The sequence below is a fragment of the Sus scrofa genome, chromosome 11, assembly GCF_000003025.6.
Source record: "Sus scrofa isolate TJ Tabasco breed Duroc chromosome 11, Sscrofa11.1, whole genome shotgun sequence".
NCBI classification, from domain to species: domain Eukaryota; kingdom Metazoa; phylum Chordata; class Mammalia; order Artiodactyla; family Suidae; genus Sus; species Sus scrofa.
In genome coordinates, this window is record NC_010453.5 from 9,356,326 (window position 1) to 9,376,065 (window position 19,740).

Below are 19,740 nucleotides of genomic sequence, written 5' to 3' on the forward strand. Positions count from 1 at the left end.
TAATTTAAATGTTTAATAATTAACATAGAGCTATTTAAATTCTCTTTTTCATCCTAGTTAGTTGGGGTTATTTCTATTTTTCATCAACTTAGATGGGTTTATTGGTATAAGGTTATTAATAAATTTCCTATCATCCTTTTTAAAAATTTTTTTTTTTAGTCTTTTTTCTAGGGCTGCACCCTCGACATATGGAGATTCCCATGCTAGGGGTATAATCGGAGCTTTAGCTGCGGGCCTACTCCAGAGCCACAGCAACTCGGGATCCCGAGCTGAGTCTGCGACCTACACCACTGCTCACGGCCATGCCGGATCCCCAACCCACTGAGCAAGGCCAGGGATCAAACCCGCAATCTCATGGTTCCTAGTCGGATTTGTTAACCACTGAGCCATGATGGGAACTCCTCCTATAATCCTTTTGATTTCTGTAGGATTTGTGGTAAAGTTCTCCCTTTCATTCTTGATATTGATAATTTGTTTCTTCTCTCTTTTGTTCTTGATCAGTGTAGATGTATATCAATTTCATTAATCTTTTCAAAAAATTTTAGTTCCACTGATTTTCTCCATCGCTTAATTTTCAATTTTATTTTATTTGTATTTATTTATTTTTAATTTTTTATTACTCAAATGAATTTATCACATCTGTAGTTGTATAATGATCATAACAATCTGATTTCACAGGATTTCCATCCCACAGCCCAGGCACATCCCCCCACCGCCCAAACTGTCTCCTCCGGAGACCGTAAGTTTTTCAATGTCTGTGAGTCAGCATCTGTTTTGCAAAGAAGTTCAGTCTGCCCTTTTTTCAGATTCCACACGTCAGTGAAAGCATTGGATATTGGTCTCATTGTACAGCTGACTTCACTTAGCATGATAGTTTCTAGGTCCATCCATGTTGCAAAAAATGCTGGTATTTCATTCTTTTTAATGGCTGAGTAACATTCCATTGTGTATATGTACCACATCTTCTTGATTCACTCCTCTGTCCATGAACATTTAGGTTGTTTCCATGTCTTGGCTATTGTAAATAGTGCTGCAGTGAACATTGGAGTACATGTGTCTTTACGAGTCATGGTTTTCTCTGGATAGATGCCCAGGAGTGGGATTGCCGAATCAAATGGTAGTTCTATGTTTAGTTTTCTGAGGAATCTCCATAATGCTCTCCACAGTGGTTGCACCAATTTACAATCCCACCAACAGTGTACTAGTGTTCCTTTTTCTCCACACCCTCTCCAGCACTTATTGTTTGTAGACTTTTGGATGCTGGCCATTCTGGCTGGTGTAAGGTGGTACCTCAGAGTGGTTTTGATTTGCACTTCTCTAATAGTGACGTTGAACATCTTTTCATGTGTTTCTTGGCCATCTGTATGTCTTCTTTGGAGAACTGTCTGTTTAGATCTTCTGACCATTTTTTGATAGGCTTGTTTTTTTTTTTTTTGGTATTGAGCTGCGGAAGGTGTTTATAAATTTTGGAGATTAATCCCTTGTCAGTTGATTCACTTGCAAAGATTTTCTCCCATTCTGTAGGTTGTCTTTTTGTGTTGTTTAGTGTTTCCTTTGCTGTGCAGAAACTTTGAAGTTTGAGTAGGTCCCATTTGTTTATTTTTGTTTTTGTTGTCAATACTCTGATAGGTGGATCTGAGAAGATGTTGCTTAATTTTCAATTTTAAATTTCTGATATTGGAGTTCCCGTCGTGGTGTAACGGAAACGAATCTGACTAGGAACCATGAGGTTGCAGGTTTGATCCCTGGCCTTGCTCAGTGGGTTAAGGATCCAGTCTTGCTGTGAGCTGCAGTGTAGGTCACAGACATAACTTGGATCTGGCGTTGCTGTGGCTGTGGTATAGGCCAGCAGCTGTAGTTCTGATTAGACCCCTAGCCTGGGAACCTCCATATGCCACTGCTGCGGCACTGAAAAAAGCAAAAAATAAGTAAATAAACAAATTTCTGATATTATTTTCTTTATTTATTTTGGGCTTAACTGATTCTTTGTTTTAGCCTTTAAAGTGGAATTTCAGGTAATTGATTTTAGACATTTCTTCATTTCTGTTTTATGCATTTGGAACTAAGTTTTCCTATAAGTGTTTCTTTAGTTAAATCCAGTAAGTTTTGATACCTTGTGTTTTCAGTTTAATTTAGTTCTGAATACCTTCTATTTTGTTTTGTGATTTATTTCTCTGGTCCTTAGGATATTTAAAAATATATTGCTCAGTTCCCAAATATATGGATATACTCCAGATATGTTTCTGTTATTAAGTTCTAATTTTTTTCTGTGTGGGTCAGAAAACACATGCTATGTGATATGTGAGTTCAGTCCTTTTATATTTATTGAGATTATTTTTTTGGCCTAGCATATGGTCTATCTTGGTGAATGTTCCACTTGCACTTGAAAATACTGCTGTTAGGTAGAGCAGAAATAAATGTCAGTTTGTGCACATTAGTTGATAGTTTTGTTCAAGTTGTCTATATTTTTACTGATTTTATGTCTATTTGTTCATCAATTACTGAGAGAAGAATGTGGAAATCTTGGCTCTGATTGTTGTGTATTTCAGTTTAGATAGCTTTGCTTTATGTATTTTGCTGCTCTTTTATTAGGTGTCATACATATATGATTGTTATCTTAACTTTTTCCTGTCTCTGGAAAGTTGCCTTGTCTTAAAGTTTGTCTTGTCTGATACTAATAGTCTCTCCATCTTTCTTATGTTTCCTGTTTGCATGATATATCTTTTTCATCATTTTCTTTCAATCTACTAGTACCTTTGTATTTTGTTTTATTATTTTTTGGCCTTTTTTTTAAGGGCCACGCCTGCCGCATATGGAGATTCCCAGGCTAGGGGTCAAATCAGAGCTGCAGCTGCTGCCTACACCACAGCCACAGCTATACCACATCTGAGCCACGTCTGCGACGTACACCACAGCTCACAGCAACACCAGATCCTTAAGCCACTGACTGAGGCCTGGGATCTAACCTGCTCCCTCATGAATCCTGGTCAGATTTGTTTCCACTGTGCCACGATGGGAACGCCATACCTTTGTATTTTATATGCTTCAGTGATAGACAGCAGCATATAGCTGACTAGCTTTTTATATAATCTGAATATCTCTATCTTTTGATCAGAGTGTTTAGTCTATTCCATTCAATGTAATTAATGATGGGATTGTATTTAAATCCACCACTTGTCATTTGTTTTCAACTTACATCATCTCTTTTTGTTCCTCTGTAATTCCTTTCCTGGCTTCTTCTTCTTCTTTTATTTATTTATTTATTTTTGTACATGACGTGTTTTTAGTAGCATTTTAACCCATCTATTGGCTTTTTAGCTGTATTTCTTTGCATGTAGTTCTTGCTCTAGGGATTATAACATACATCTTTTAGTTATCACAACTTAAGTTAAATAGAAACTCTGCTTAGTACATGGATCCACATACATTTAGATTTTATTACTCTTTATTATTATGTTTTTTCATCTTTTTAGGGTCGTACCTGTGGCATGTGGAGGTTCCCAGGCTTGGGGTCAAATTGGAGCTGTAGCCGCTCGCCTATGTAGCCACAGCAACACCAGATCTGAGCTGTATCTGTGACCTACACCATAGTTCACGGCAACACCACATCCTTAACCTACTGCGTGAGGCCAGGATCAAACCCAAGTCCTCATGGAAACTAGTCAGATTGGTTTCTGCTGAGCCACAACAGAAACTCCTCTTTTTGGTTTTTATTTGATGAAATGCTGTTAATTTTTTTGATAGATGCTAGTTGCATAACAGAATGGTTGACCTATTTTAAATGTGAACTTACTGAGGCTCTTGCTGAGAGAAAGTCTGAGGAGGAAAATAGAATGGGGGGAGCGGCATGTAGTGTGACATCATAGATGGAGATTATAAAAGGCAGAGGACTTAGGTTGTGGCTGATGAACAGTGGGAAAGAGGAACATTGTTGTAGGAGGTAGAACAGATCTGAGGTTCAACTGTGTGCGAGGTATGGCTTCTGAAAGGTAAGGAGACTTGGAGAGTGGGTGGGTGGGTAAAATCTGGAACCTCAGTTGAGGCACTTTTAAAATTAAGAGATAAAATTAACATGGAGTTCCTGTCGTGGAACTGAGCCAACTAGGAACCATGAGGTTGCAGGTCCGATCCCTGGCCTTGGTCAGTGGGTTATGGATCTGGCGTTGCCGTGAGCTGCGGTTGTAGGTTGCAGACACAGCTCGGATCTGGCTGGCGTTAGTGTGGCTGTGGCGGAGGCTGGTAGCTACAGCTCCAATTAGACCCCTTGCCTGGGAATCTCCACATGCTGCTAGTGCGGCCCTAAAAGGAGAAAAAAGACCAAAAAAAAAGATAAAATTAACAAAAATGTGTTAATATGGAAAAGCATATTTTAAAAGAAGAATACAGAATGAATGAATGGAACTAGAATGTTGCTATAATTAAGAAATCTAGTTATTACAATCCAAAAATTTATATGGAACCAGAAAAGACCCAGAATTGCCAACGCAATCCTGAGGAACAAAAAACAAACAGGAGGCATAACTCTCCCAGACTACAGGCAATGTTACAAATCCACAGTAATCAAGATAGTGTGGTACTGGTACCAAAACAGACAGACGGACCAATGGAACAGAAAAGAGAACCCAGAAATAAACCCAGACACCTATGGTCAATTCATCTTTGACAAAGTAGGCAAGAATATAAAATGGGAAAAAGACAGTCTCTTTAGCAAGCGGTGCTGGGAAAACTGATAATTGCATGTAATCAATGAAACTGGAACATACCCTCACACTATGCACAAAAATAAACTCAAAATGGCTTAAAGACTTAAACGTAAGACAAGACACCATCAAACTTACAGAAGAGAACATAGGCAAAACATTCTGACATCAACCTTACAAATATTTTCTTAGGTTGGATTCCCAAGGCAACAAAAATAAACCAGTGGGATCTAATCAAACTGACAAACTTTAGCACTTCAAAGGAAACCATAAAAAAAAAAAAGAAAACCTACAGAATGGGGGAAAATAGTTTCAAATGATGCAACTGACAAGGGCTTAATGTCTAAAATATACAAACAAGGAGTTCCTGCCGTGGCTCAGCAGTTAACAAACCTGACTAGATACCATGAGGTTTGAGGTTCGATCCCTGGCCTTGTTCAGTGGGTTAAGGATCTGGTGTTGCCATGAGTTGTGTAGGTTGCAGGTGTGGCTTGGATCCTGCTGTAGCTCTGGTGTAGGCTGGCGGCTACAGGTCCGATTTGACTCCTAGCCTGGGAACCTCTATATGCCATGGGTGTGGCCCTAGAAAGAAAAAAATAAAAAATTTAATACAATATACAAACAACTTACATAACTCAACAGCAAAAAAACCAACAACCCAATTGAAAAATGGGCAGAAGACCTAAGTGGACGTTTCTCCAAAGAAGACAACAGGCACATGAAAAAATGCTAAACATCACTAATTATTAGAGAAATGCAAATCAGTACTACTCTGAGGTAACACCTCACACCTGTCAGAATGGCCATGATTAACAAGTCAACAAATAACAAATGCTAGAGATAATGTAGAGAAAAGGAACCCTCCTACACTGTTGGTGGGAATGTAAATTGGTACAACCACTATGGAAAACAGTATGAAGGTATATCAGAAAACTAAATATAGAATTACCATATGACCCAGAAATCCCACTCTTGGGCATATATCTAGACAAAACTTGCCTTGAAAAAGATACATGCACCCATATGTTCATTGCAGCACTATTCACAATAGCCAAGACATGGGAACAACCCAAATGTCCACTGACAGATGAATGGATTAAGAAGATGTGGTATACATACACAATGGAATACTACTCAGCCATATAAAAGAACAAAATAATGCCATTTGCAGCAACAATAATTGAACTAGAGACTTTCACTGACTTTCAAGTGAAGTAAGTCAGAAAGAGAAAGCCAAATACCGTATATTTGTTATATCCGGAATCTAATATACAGCACATTTTTCTTTCCACAGGGGGAAAAAAAAAACTCATGGACTTGGAGAACAGAGTTGTGGTTGCCAAGGGGGAAGGGGAGGGAGTGGGATGGACTGGGAGTCTGGGGTTGATTTGGAGTGGATAAGCAATGAGATCCTGTGTATAGCACTGGGAACTACATCTAGTCACTTGTGATGGAACATGATGGAGGATAATGTAAGAAAAAAAGAGTGTGTGTGTGTGTGTGTGTGTGTGTGTGTGGTGTGAGACTGGGTGGAAGTTGAAAGAATATTCTAAACCAACTATAATGGAAAAATCATTTTTTAAAAAGAAATCTAGTTATTACCCTCTCTTTACAGATGAGAAAAATGGCTCTTCCTGTTTTTGCATAGTATATAAATTTAGGGTAAATTAACAAATTCTTGCCTTGTTACACAAAATTTTCCCCTGAAAAATACTAGCAAGTGAATTGTGCTCCACCGTGGTTTTTTTTTTTTTGTTTTGTTTTTGCTTTTTAGTGCCACACCCACGGCATATAGAGGTTTCCCAGGCTAGGGGTCTAATCAGCTACAGCTGCCGGCCTACGCCACAGCCACGGCAATGCCAGATCCGAGCCACGTCTGTGATCTACACCACAGCTCACGGCAACGCCAGATCCTTAACCCACTGAGTGAGGCCAGGGATCAAACCCACAACTTCCTGGTTCCTAGTCGGATTCGTTAACCACTGAGCCATAATGGGAACTCCTCAAAAGAGCATCTTTAATCACCCAGCAGATGTGTCAGTGGCAAAGAGAAACATGAACTCTTTAGCAGCTCATTAGATGAACCTTAGAATAGAATTGGTTACATTTTATTCCCAAGGTCCTTTTATTTTATTTCTCTTTAAGGGCTGTTGCAATATAGTTCTTATGAACTGGAAGACTGCTTGGAAAATTTTAATATTTCGTCTTCTCCTTTCAGGCTGACAAGGTATTTAAAGAGTCAGGTAAAAATTATATGTATTAGGATGATGAAAAGTTTTAACCAGTTTAATTGATTTAAATCATTTATCATTGGAGATAAATTTTGGAAAGATAAAGTTAATAAAGAAGCCCAGGTATGCTACCACGTGGTATCATCACAGTTGAGTAGGACATGGTGATATTCCAGAATTTAATGGTTGACAATTAAGTGTCATCAGCTGCCTCATAGAGCTCAGGACTCCCATGATTCATCAGCCAGTAGCACTCATGGAGTCATCTCAATATTTCATTGTCTCTTGCCCTCTCCTGCTCACGGAGGACCTCTCCCGCTTGCACAGTCTTTCCAAAATATGTTTGGGTATTTCGGGGGGTTGCACACATGTGTTCCTGAATGAGCCTTCTCCTAAGTTTGCCATGCTCCGTCCTTTCTGTGTCAAAGCCTGTTATAGGTGTGTGGGGAGGGAAGGGGGAAGGCAGGGCTATTTGTGCTCTCTGTGCTTCACGGAGGCTGTAGGGAAATAGCTGTTCCATGTTCCTTGCAGTTCTGTCTCTTTCTGGGATGCAGTTCAGGAGGATGAGCACAGGGTAGCCTGTAGGACAAACGTGGCTATAGTCTAATAGCTGTTCTCCGGTTTCTGAGGACTGATTACTTGGCCAAGTGGAATGTTTCTAGACTCTTGATCCCTTAAGGGGACTTTTCTAGAGAGTTAGGCTCTCTGCTCTGGGTGGCAGAAGCCATACTTGCCTTGTTCATGTTTGTCTTGCCACAAAGTAGGCAAACAATGAAGACTTTTTTATCTCTCTGCCTGGGGTCTTAGGTCTTTCAGCAAATAGAAATCTTTGGGACCTGGCCCTACAGGTTTGTCAGAGTTGCCCAAATTCCATCTTAGGCACAAGCTAGAACCCTCACCATGTTTAAAATTTCTCACTAAATACCTTTTTGTAGTTTTGACTAAAACGCTTTATTCCTAAAAGAGCTTGGGAATTTTGTATGTGTGATGGGGTCACCTTGCTGTACAGTATAAAAATTGACAGAATACTGTAAACTAGCTATAATGGAAAAAATAATCATTTTTAAAAAAATAAATAAAAAAGAGCTTGGAAATTGTGACAAGATTTCATTGTCCATATCAATACCATTTCAAATCAGACATCTCTTAATTTCCCTCATTTTGTTTTTGGTTTAATTATAGACTCATGTGGGCATTTCTACGATTTGGTCATGACAAAATGATTGCCTTTTGCCTTGCTGCTAACAAGTCATTTGGGGTCAGGATTGTCAGAGAAATAAGGCACTCAGTTCAATTTGAACTTCTGGTAAATATAATGAATAATTTTTTAGTATTATTAAGTCCCATGCATTTTGGCAGTGCAGCATAGTCCCAAATTTATACTAAAATGTGTTTTTTGTTTATTTAAAATTTATTTATTTATTTATTTTTTGGTCTTTTTGCCATTTTGGGGGCCGCTCCCGAAGCATATGGAGGTTCCCAGGCTAGGGGTCTAATCAGAACTGTAGCCTCTGGCCTACGCCACAGCCACAGCAATGCCAGATCTAAGCAGCGTCTGCGACCTACACCACAGCTCACAGCAATGCTGGTTCCCTAACCTACTGAGCAAGGCCAGGGATTGAACCCGCCACCTTATGGTTCCTAGCTGGATTCGTTAACCACTGTGCCACGACGGGAACTCCAGTTTATTTAAAATTTAAATTCGACTAGTTGTCCTGTCTTTCTTTTCCTTTTTTCCTGAACAAATAATTTTTCTTTTCTGTTTTTCTGCTTCGTAATGTATAAAATGGAGTATGAACCTGTGTACCTCCTTAATCTAAGCTCGTAGGACATCAGGTACATTAATGTTCTTTGATAAGAAAGAATTTGCTCTAAAAGTGTGAGGCATTCCCGGCTATTCATTCAATAAATATTTATTGAATATCCACTAATTGCTGGCTGTTGTTGACATCCACTTGCTAATAGTGAATTAAAAAAAAAAAATGGAAGGAGTCCTGTTTTTTTGTGGTGCAGCAGAAATGAATCCGACTAGGAACCATGAGGTGGTGGGTTCAATCCCTGACCTCGCTCAGTGGGTTAAGGATCTGGTGTGCCATTAGCTGTGATGTAGGTTGCAGACATGGCTCAGATCTGGCGTTGCTGTGGCTCTGGCGTAGGCTGGCACCTGTAGCTCTGATTAGACCCCTAGCCTGGGAACCTCCATATGCTACTGCTGCAGCCCTAAAAAAAAAATGGCAAAAAAAAATTAATTAATTAAAAAAAATGGGAGACAGATTTTGCTTTTAAGCTTTCTAGATAGCTAAGAAAACAAGCTCCATGGGAACTCCTGTCGTGGCTCAGTGGTAATGAACCTGACTAGTATCCATGAGGATGCTGGTTCCACCCCAGGCTTCGCTCCATGGAAGGATTCAGCGTTGCCATGATCTGTGGTGTAGGTTGCAGATGTGGTTTGGATCCTGCGTTGCTGTGGCTGTGGCGTAGGCTGGCAGCTGCAGTCTGATTCAGCTCCTAGTCTGGGAACTTCCATATGCCGCAGGTGTGGCCCTAAAAAGACATAAAAGGAAAAAAGAGAGAGGAAGGAAGGAAGAAAACAAGCTCCATGGTCCTTTTAACACTGCAGAAGATGAACAAGTTAGTGCAAGGTAGTGAGAACTGTGGGTTAACATCCTGGAGGATGATGAGAACTGAGTCTTGAGTTGGACCCAAGGACCTAATGGATCCTCACTGGGAATGGATTCCTTGCTAGGATACTCGGCCATCCTGTGAGTGCCCCTGTCGAATGCTAGAAACAAAAGAAAAGTGTTAGGAAATCCAGAAACAAAGCTTTAAACCAAAGAAGGAGTTGCCCCTATAGCGTTGCTTCAGATCCAGGTTCCAAGTTCCAAGGCAGGTTAATATGTTCCCATTTTTAGTTTGAATTTGAGCTTAAATAATACCTTTGAAAAATATGCTAACATAATGTTCTTTTCAAGTGAGAAAAGCCTTGAAGTTCCTTGGTGGCTCAGTGGGTTACGGATCCAGCGTTGTCACTGCTGTAGCATGGGTTTGATCCCAGGCCCGGGGACATCTGCACGCTGTAAGTGTGGCCAAAAAAAAGAAAAAAAGAAAAAGCGTCTAGTATCCCATATAATCCATCTCCTAAGTACATATTCAATATGGAAGATTATGGTTTTTTCATTCATTCAATTATTCATTCATTATTCACTCAGTAAACACATTTCAAGCATCTGCCATGTACCGAGCAGTGTACTAGAAATATGGAGTATTTAGAGATAAAAAAAGAGATAATCTCATTGAGGCACTTACTTCACAAGCTTCTGTAGATGGGCCCTCAGATCTTGTTTAAAGGTTCCAGTAGGACAGATAAACTTTGACCGTGCCCTTGACCTAGGAACCGTCTTTCTTCCTGTAGGAGGAATATCTTTCTCAATGAACCTGATGTTTGTGGCAGGATCACATGATCTAGATTAGCTGACCATCTCTGGTCTCCAAAAAAGCAAGTGATGTGGTAGCCAGTTTAACCAGTTAACCCGTATTTCTTTTTTCTTTCTTTCTTTTTCTTTTTAGGGCCGGACCTGTGGCATATGGAAGTTCCCAGGCTAGGAGTCAAATCAGAGCTGCAGCTGCTGCCTACGCCAGAGCCACAGCAACGCTAGATCCGAGCCTGTCTGCGACCTACACCACAGCTCACGGCAACGCTGGATCCTTTACCCATTGAGCGAGGCCAGGGGTCAAACCTGCATCCTCATGGATGCTAGTTGGGTTCTTAACCTCCTGAGCTGCAATGGGAACTCCCTGTATTTCTTAAAACAAATCAAAGCCTAGTGGAAAAGACAAATGTATAAGGCCCAGAGTTAATAGTTTAGTGAGGAGATTGGGTAAGGTGCCACAGTAGCAGAGGAGAAAGTAGAGGCGTTTCTGGTTGGCTCCTTAGAGCAGACAGCCCTGGGTTTTAGACGAGCTGGGAGCTCACCAGGGTGTAAACGTGGGGGAGTGTTGCTGGCAGGAGGAACATCTTGTGCCTCTGAATAGCATTTATCACATTCTGCCTATGGCTTCTGCCTTCCTGCCTCAGACTGTGGGCTCCTCCAGGCCTGAGAGGGCTCTGCCTTAATTGTCTGCATCCCATCGTCTAGCAGAATGTTTTTCTGATTGCTCTTTTAGTTCGATGGACTAACGTTCCACTTAAAACCTTTTCAAATAGATTTGATAATGGCGAGATGGTGTATGCAGAACATTCTCTCCTCAGTGTGAGCAGGCAGTGTGAAGTCAGGGACTTTGGTTCAAGTCCTGGTTCACTGCTCTTTGGATTTATAATCTTGAGCACAGCACTTTTCCCAAAACTTTTCCTTATAAGAAAAGTGAGAAAAATATTAATCTACTTTACATGTTGTTTTGAAGACCGAGATAGCATATATGAATGTGACCGGCATAATCATTGACATCTTTTTCTGTATGAATTCCCCATATCCACTTATGTTCCTTAAGCAGACTCGGAATTTAATTGCTACATTTCTTGGAAGAAAAATTTAAGGACTTGGAATAGAGCCCACCAAAGGAGAAAAATTATGCTAGTGTGAAAAATAACCATCTGTATAGCTGCATACGCATTCATATACATTGTTATGTATCCACATGTTGAAATGGACTGTTTAGATGATTCTCTTGGGGAGGTTACTTTAGTTGGCTCATAGTTACACATGAGTCCCAGCTGTGTTCTGGCAAGATAGCATCTGGAAATCAGGAGGCTATGTGCAGGATGTCCTGGACATTTGAAATGTTAAAAGTACTGAATATATTTTTGCTGCAGAATCGTTACAGATAAATGCTAATTTGCAGAAGTGTTTAAGAAAATTATGTTGGGGAAAAAACCTAAATATTCTCTCCATGAATCTCTGGGGATCAGAAAGAGCTGTCCATTGTTTTGATTTAGGGATGTGGTAGCGTACCTGTGTTCCTGGGCAGCAGAGTTTGACCATCTCTGGTCTGTTAGACTAAGCAATTTCAGTGCAAACCAGGTCTAAATCGTTTTTGGTGTTTCTTAAACTCGTGTCTTTCTAAATGTAGACCCAGCCTTGAGAGAGGTGGGCCATTTGGGAAAGTAGTCAATTTCTGGGATAACAATAGAAGACTTAGTTTAAGCGCTCAGGATATCATTAAAGGATATAAAAGGCCCTGTTCTTCTTACCTTCCCACCCAGTTCACATCATTTTTGAAGGGAGGGGGAGTGATTAATTCCATGTCAAGGCTCCAAATCTTATGAATCCTCCAACTGCCTATTCCCAGCTGGGACCAAAGAGAAGCAGCTGACACTCAGAAGCATTGTCTATGATGGACAGTGTTTTCCATTTTCTATCCCAGTTAAGTAGCATCTAAGCGTCAACCCGAGACTTGGCCAGTGATGGAGGTATTTTTGTGTCCTCTCTTTTATGCGTCTCCCTTGATTGAAACACCCAGGACAGAGTTTAAATGGCATGATCTATGGTGTGAGAGAGTTAACATTCCTGGAAAACACTTCCTAAGGAAGAGAGGGTGAGTGGATCCTTTGGGATTAAAGGAAGCCTTCTTCCTCTGAGGAATGCTACAACAAAACTCCCAGCTCTATCTGCTTCTCCAGCATATCTTCTCTCTTCCAACACATCCTATGCCGTGTTGAGCTGTTAGTGATGAATTCAGGAGGAATGTACAGTGCCACAAAAGAGAAATATGCTGCAACACATTTTGTTTTTGTACATGGTATTCCTTTTGCTCAGGATATCTTTCACTACAGTAGCTGCAGGAAAGCTCCTATTCATCCTTCAAAACCTCATCTAGTGTTACCTATTCTGTGAAGTTTTCTCCAACATCCCAAACGAGTTAATTTTTTTTTCCTTTTCTGAAGCTTGGTTGCATATATAAATCACCTGGGATTCTGCTACAAGGCAGATTCTGAGTCTATAGGTTGAGGGTGAGGCTGATGGTGCTGTGCTTCTAATAAGACCCCCCCTCCCCGTGGGAGGTAGATCCATATACTGCCAGTCTAATGACTACACAGAGTAGTAAGAGGGCTTCTAGGTTAAGTTTCTTTACCTAGAAGAAACATGAGACATGAGAGAAGAATAGATCCTTTAATGTCTCCAAAATCAGCTGTGTGAAGTGCTGCCTGGAGCTACTGCAGGTGTCTCTTGATGTCAACAAGTTGCCCACACAGCGGTTGATGAACCCTACTAGGATCCATGGGGATGCAGGTTTGATCCTTGACCTCTCTCAGTGGCATTACCATGAGCTTTGGTGTAGGTCACAGATGTGGCTCGGATCCCATGTTGCTGTGGCTGTGGTGTAGGCCGGTGGCTACAGCTCCGATTGGACCCCTTGTCTGGGAACTTCTGTGTGCCTCCAGTGTGGCCCTAAAATAGCAAAAACAAACAAACAAGGAAGTAGCCAATATTCTGAGGATGGCAGAAGAAAAAGATGGAGGAAAACTTATTTTAGAGCTGATGCTATAAAGTATGGAATCAATCAACCCTGGCATATTTTATTGTTTATGTTCTGAGAGGTATTATTTTATGAAATATTTATTTCTATTATGTGTGCATACAGCATATTTACTGGATCATGATGCAGAATGTCTTTCTAACTCCAGGTTGTAGTCATAAATGTTTGCAAACACTAGCCTGGCCAAAGGGCCACTCACCCCTCTGGGAAACAGTGCATGTGCACTGCACTCCCACAGAAGGCAAAGCTGGTTCCCTGAACCCTGCCCGCCAGCCAGGGTTCTGTGACATCTCCCACCCATTCTGTCTCCCTCCAGTCAGCAAGACCCATGCTCAGAGTCCCAGTCTAGGAACTGTTTCCTTTCCAAACTTTTCTGGCTCTAGGGAAACAGCACTCACTCTGCCATCTCTTCGCTCAACTGCTGCCTCTACTTGGCACTGAGGCTTCTCTGAGCCCCATGAGCAGACTGGCTTCTTGCCTGCTGGCTGGCTCTAGGCTGGACCACACGGGTCCCAGCCAGGGCCCTTCAACCCTGGGGGTTCAGCTGTCTGTGCTCTGCCTGGGAAATGGACTGAGTCAGTATTAGGGGCTCAAGGGACTTTAACCAGTACGTGGCCTTGAGCTTTGGACCAGATCTTGCTCACCTGCTTCTTGGACTGCTGAGGAAGGGGCCCATTTAATGTCAGGACTCGGCTCCTCATTCTGAGGCATCGCTCTGGAGACTGTTGGAGGAACACCAGCTCTGCAAAGTCACTCTAGGAAGGGGGTGTCGAAACCCAGCTTCCCGTCTCTTTCCTTCCCTCCCTGTCCCAAGCCCTATCCCCATCCCTGTCTCCACTGGCTCTGCAAATTTAGTCAATGTCTGAGGTGCTGGCATGAGAGACCTTAGTACCTTTCACTCTTTCTATCTGCTCTTCCTCCACCCACCTCTGCATGAGGAAATCCAGTCCTCATGCCGAGGAAGAGCTGCTACACCACCCGTGCTGTGAAAATTCCTGTCTCCCTCTCCCTAGACAGAATTAATTGTGCTTTCCTCTGGGCCCTTTGGGGTTTTGTTCATGCCTCTCTCTGAGCACATCTCACATGCTGGCCTCATTATGGTTATTTGGCTTTCCACTGGGCCTCCTCCCTGTGCTCCTGAGCTTCTGGAGACTGTGTTTTATTCATCTTTACTCAGAAAACTGCTGGGCATGCAGCAGGTGCTAACACACATTGTAGGATCGATGTGCTATGATTTTCAGGATTAAAAATGGTCAGTGACATACATGGTCTGTCAATTTTCCAAAGGGGTGCCAAGATCATTCACTGAGGGAAAGGACAGCCTTTTCAACAAATGGTGTTGGAAAAAATGCATATCCACATGGAAAAGAATGAAATTGGACTCTTACATTATAGCATGTGCAAAACTTAATTCAAAATGAATCAAAGACCTAAATATAAAAGTTAAAACTATAAATGTTTTTGACAAAAACCTAGGAAAAAAGCATCATAACATTGGATTTGGTGATAAATTCTTGGCTATGACACCGAAGGCACAGGCAAAGAAGGAAAAAATAGGTAAATAACCATCACTCGAAGAGTGTTTAACTTGCAAAACGAGAACTCTGCTCCCGTGAAACCACAACTCCCCATCACCCCTCCCCTCAGCCCCTGAGAACTACCATTCTACCTTCTGTTTCTACAAACTTGACTACTTTAGCTACCCATACAGTAGAGTTCATCCATTTGCGACTGGCTTATTTCACTTGGCATAATGTCCTCACAATTCACCCATGTTGTAGCATATGTCAGAATTTCGTTCCTTTTAAGTCTGAATACAGGTTTTGGATTTTTAAAGTGTATTTTGTGTTCTGTTTCTGCTCTCCCCCTCCCTTCACCCCAATAGTTTCAGACAGTGTACCTTTTGTTATTTCTCCTTGTCACAGGGATTTTTGCATTTGCTTTACATTTTTTCTTAAGTCAAATCAATTTGTTAACAGGGTGAAGAGTCAATATCAAACTTTTCAATGAAAATTACATGAAGCCGCTCTAAAAATGTCATTAGTGCAAATCCACTTGTGATTCAAATTCTTTTCAAAAATTTTGTTTTATTGAAGTATAGTTGATTTACAACATTATATTAATTTCTGTTGTATAGCAAAGTGATTCAGTTACAGATGTGTGTATATATGTATATATTTTTTCATATTCTTTTCCATTATGGTTTATCTCAGGATGTTGAATATAATTCCCTGTGCTCTACAGTAGGCCCTTGGTGTTTATCCATTCTATATATAACTTTTTGCATCTGCTAAACTCCCCCCAACTCCAACCTACCGCTGGAAACCACAAGTCTATTCTCTTTTCTCTATGTATGAGAGTTTGTTTCTGTTTCATAGATAAGTTTATTGGTGTTATAGTTTAGATTCCACATATAAGTGATGACATCACATGGTGTTTGTCTTTCTCTGTCTGACTTCACTTGGTATGATAATCTCTAGGTCCATCCATGTTGCTGCAAATGGCATTATTTTTTCTTACGGCTGAGTAGTATTCTATTGTGTATATGTACCATATCTTAATCCATTATCATTAACAATCCATTATAAATTTTTATCTGTTGATAGAAATTTAGGTTGTTTCCATGTCTTGGCTGTTGTGAATAGTGCTAATATGAACATTGGGGGCATGTACCTTTTTGAATTAGAGTTTTGTATGGATATATGCCCAGGAGTGGGATTGCAGGATCTTATGAGAACTCTATTTTTAGGTTTTTTAAAAAAAATCTCCATGATGTTTTCCATAGTAGTTGCACCAGTTTACATTTCCACCAGCAATGTAGGAGGATTCCTTTTTCTCCACATCCTTTCTGGCATTTTTCCTCCATTTTTTAGAGTTTTATTGAAGTGTATTTGATTTACAAGGTTGTGGTAATTTCTTCTACACCAGCGTTTGTTGTTTGTAGACATTTTGGTGATAGCCATTCTGACTGGTGTGAGGTGGTTTCTCACTGTAGTTTTGATTTGCATTTTGCTAATAATTAGAAATGTTGAGCACCTTTTTCATGTGTCTGTTGGCCATCTGTATGTCTTTGGAGAAATGTCTATTTTGGTCTTATGCCCATTTTTCGATTGGGTTGTTTGGGGGTTTTTTGGTTTCTGTTTTTGTTATTGAGTTGTATTAGCTGTTTGTATATATTGAAAATTAAGCCCTTGTCGGTTGTATGTGATTCAAATTCTTGAGAACAAATAACTGGTGGAACCCCAAGAAGATGCAGTTGAGAATTATTGCTTCTGCATTTTTCTGAAGTCTAAGCCATCAAAGACATAACTCAAGATTGGTGGGGGTGGAGCCTATTGGGGGAATCAGGCAAGAAGAGCAGTCTTGGGAGTAGCAGAGAGGAGATGACTCCCTCAGGACAGGAAGGGATGGAGATCAGAGGATGAAGGGGTGGTCAGGACCTCAGAGGAGAGGTTAATGGGGGCTCGAGACCTCTGGGCTCCAGGACTCAGCAAAGATGCCACGTGCCTTACCTGTGGGATGGAAGGCAGGCGCTTCAAGGGACCACCTGAGCTTGGATCTGAGAATGCCACAGCCACTACCATGGACTGGGGGTATGGGGGGGCTTTGTTCCATTTTCAGGCACTTCCTAAACCTCTTGGATTCTGGGACCATAATGACTGATAATGAATTTCTTCCAATCCATTGGGATGGGCCTCAGTTTCAAATACACCTAATAGAGTGGCATTTCTCTTGCACGTGAGATTGTGGGCTGAAATGCATTCCCACTATGCTCGGCAGTTTTCTTCAGTCTCTTTCTCTCCTGAATGGAAAGCATTGTAATTAACTTACATGCATCAGAGCTTAGGGGTTCGTAGAACAGTGGAGTAATAGATGTGAATACACTTTGAAAAGTTATAAACATCGAATAAATGGAAAGGGAGAAATAGCAATGCCCTGCTCAGAATGAAAACCTCCATCTTGTTAATCCAGAAAGCTCCAACAAACCTGAGACCTGGCAAAACCAGAGTGTATAACCAACAATATTAGCTTGAATAGGTTCATATCTGTGGTCATCAAAGGTTCCGGAGAGCAGGAACTAGTAAGGAGCCCAGCTAAATAGGTTACTGCTTTTGTATAATGATTTTTGTTAAACAGGAAGAGAGGGGAGAAAGGAGGACAAAAATTGCTTTCTCGGCCTCCTTCCTGAAATTGCACCCTGCATCCTAATAATGTAACACTCCTGGGAAGAGTAGGCTAGGATAAGAGTAAGCTGTTATCAATTATTTTTATTTATTTATTTACTTATTTGCTTATTTATTTTAGGGCTGTGCCCACGGCGTTTTGTTAGGGCTGTACCCGTGGCTTATGGAAGTTCCCAGGCTAGGGGTGGAATTGAAGCTGCAGCTGTCGGCCTACACCACAGCCACAGCAACACCAGATCCAGATCTGAGCCACACCTGCGACGTACACCACAGCTCACAGCAATGCCCGATCCTTCACCACTTAGTGAGGCCAGAGACTAAACCCTCATGGAAACTAGTTGGGGTCTTTACGACTGAGCTACGATGGGAAATCCAATTATTTACATTTAAACACAGCTTTTTCATAGGCCCGGAGCAGAGTTGCTGGAAAGTGTAAACCCTGTGTGCAGTCAGAGGAAACTCCGTGCTAGGGAAAAGCACCTCCTCTTCCTCCAGATAATTTGGATGATGTGAGTAGACCTGCGTGACTTTGCAGTCTGGCCCAGGGCATTCTCTCTCGTCAGTACCAGGACAGTCTGCTTTCGATGCATATGGTAATTTGATAATTTCTATAAGAAATGGTTCCAATTCTCAGCCTGCACTCCAGAGTTGCAGGCTTCCATCTCCTGACAGTTTAATTTGTAAAGGGTCATTTGTTTTTTGCCAGGAGGCATTCTTTAGGTTAGCAGCCAGGCTCACTTGAGCACAGGCAATCCTGCACGTCGCAGTGCCCTATCAAAATGGAAAAAAGTCCAGAGGAAACATTAATCAGGTGTGAATCTCACAGATGAGAGAATGGTGAGGGGCGGCGGGGTAGTGGCAAAGCAGCATCTGTCTAAGGTTTGCTGGATCACCGAGCCCAGGAGGATGGGTTGCCTAGCAGCTCTTAGTCACGTCAGGCTAGCGCTAGGCAACAAGATGCAATCTGTCAGCTGTAGCCCATCCGCGTTTTCTCCTGGTTTCTAGAAGACATGTAGGTATTTCAGAAGCATCTAATTAGCTCATTCACTTTACTGTCTGCATCAGGCAACCTCTCTCTGTTTCCCCTCCACCCTCACCTCTTGTCTGATGTTCAAATGCGCTTTCTGCATAGGAGGGAAGCTAAACCTTGCAGGGAAATTTTGTGCATTTTGGAGAACAGGAGAGTGAGAATTTGTCGCTTGGGTTACATTAGGCATTTCCCACTTTTCATTCAGCCAGCTCTCCGCGGTCATTTTCAAGGCTTCGTGCTGACATACACATCATTCGCTGCACAAAGAGAAATTTGCTGATGGATGCTGCTAAGGAAACCGGACCGTGTTTTGTTGTGTGAGCAGCCATTCTACTACCTCCTTGGTCACCTACTGGAGGAGAGAAGAGGATCATTTCTGTGGCCAGTTGTCTTCATTGTGTACTTTCTGTGTGTTAATCCTTTTGGGATTAAAAAATACATATTTGGGGGGAGTTCCTGTCGTGCCTCAGTGAGTAATGAACTTGACCAGCATCCATGAGGATGCGGGTTCGATCCCTGGCCTCGCTCAGTGGGTTAAGGATCCAGTGTTGCCATGAGCTGTGGTGTAGGTCGCAGACGCGGCTTAGATCCTGCATTGCTGGGGCTGTGGCGTAGGCTGGTGGCTACAGCTCCTATTTGACCCCTAGCTTGGGAACCTCTGTATGCCACCAGTGTGGCCCTAAAATACTGTGTGTGTGTGTGTGTGTGTGTGTGTGTGTGTGTGTGTGTGTGTGTGTGTGTGTGTATGTACAATCTAGGATCATATGTCATTTAAAAGGATTCAGGAGAGTGGAAGTCTGTGGTTGGGCATCTTGCAGGGGATGAGCCTAGAAAAAGGCTTAAAGGTGGGAGCAGGGAGTTCCAGGCTCTCCTGAATTTTCTTAGGGAAGCCACTTAAGTACAGTGCATCTTTGGGTTCTGCAGGCCAGTCTTTAATTTCCAGATTGCAGCACAAAAATTGGAATCCCAGGGGAACCTAGATTGTACTCTGCCTTCTGTTTTGGTTGAACTTCAACTCACAGGTTCACAAGCCCTGGTATGCCTGGGTATTCATCCACACCCCCCTCTGCAGGGAGTCCTGGCACTGAGCGAACTGCCACCCTTATAGAAACTGGGTTGAA

The 19,740-nt window shown here is 41.7% G+C and overlaps 1 long non-coding RNA gene across 3 annotated transcripts in view; it reads left to right on the forward strand.

The window, feature by feature from the left end:
* Positions 1-19,070, forward strand: part of LOC102159278 — a 130,641-nt gene extending 111,571 nt beyond the window's left edge. For 2 of the 3 annotated variants that reach the window (XR_002336653.1, XR_002336651.1), the window contains exons 3-4: positions 17,986-18,098; positions 18,825-19,070. This is a non-coding gene — a long non-coding RNA (uncharacterized LOC102159278). The remainder of the gene's footprint in view (positions 1-17,985; positions 18,099-18,824) is intronic. The other variant, XR_002336652.1, reaches the window with a different exon arrangement.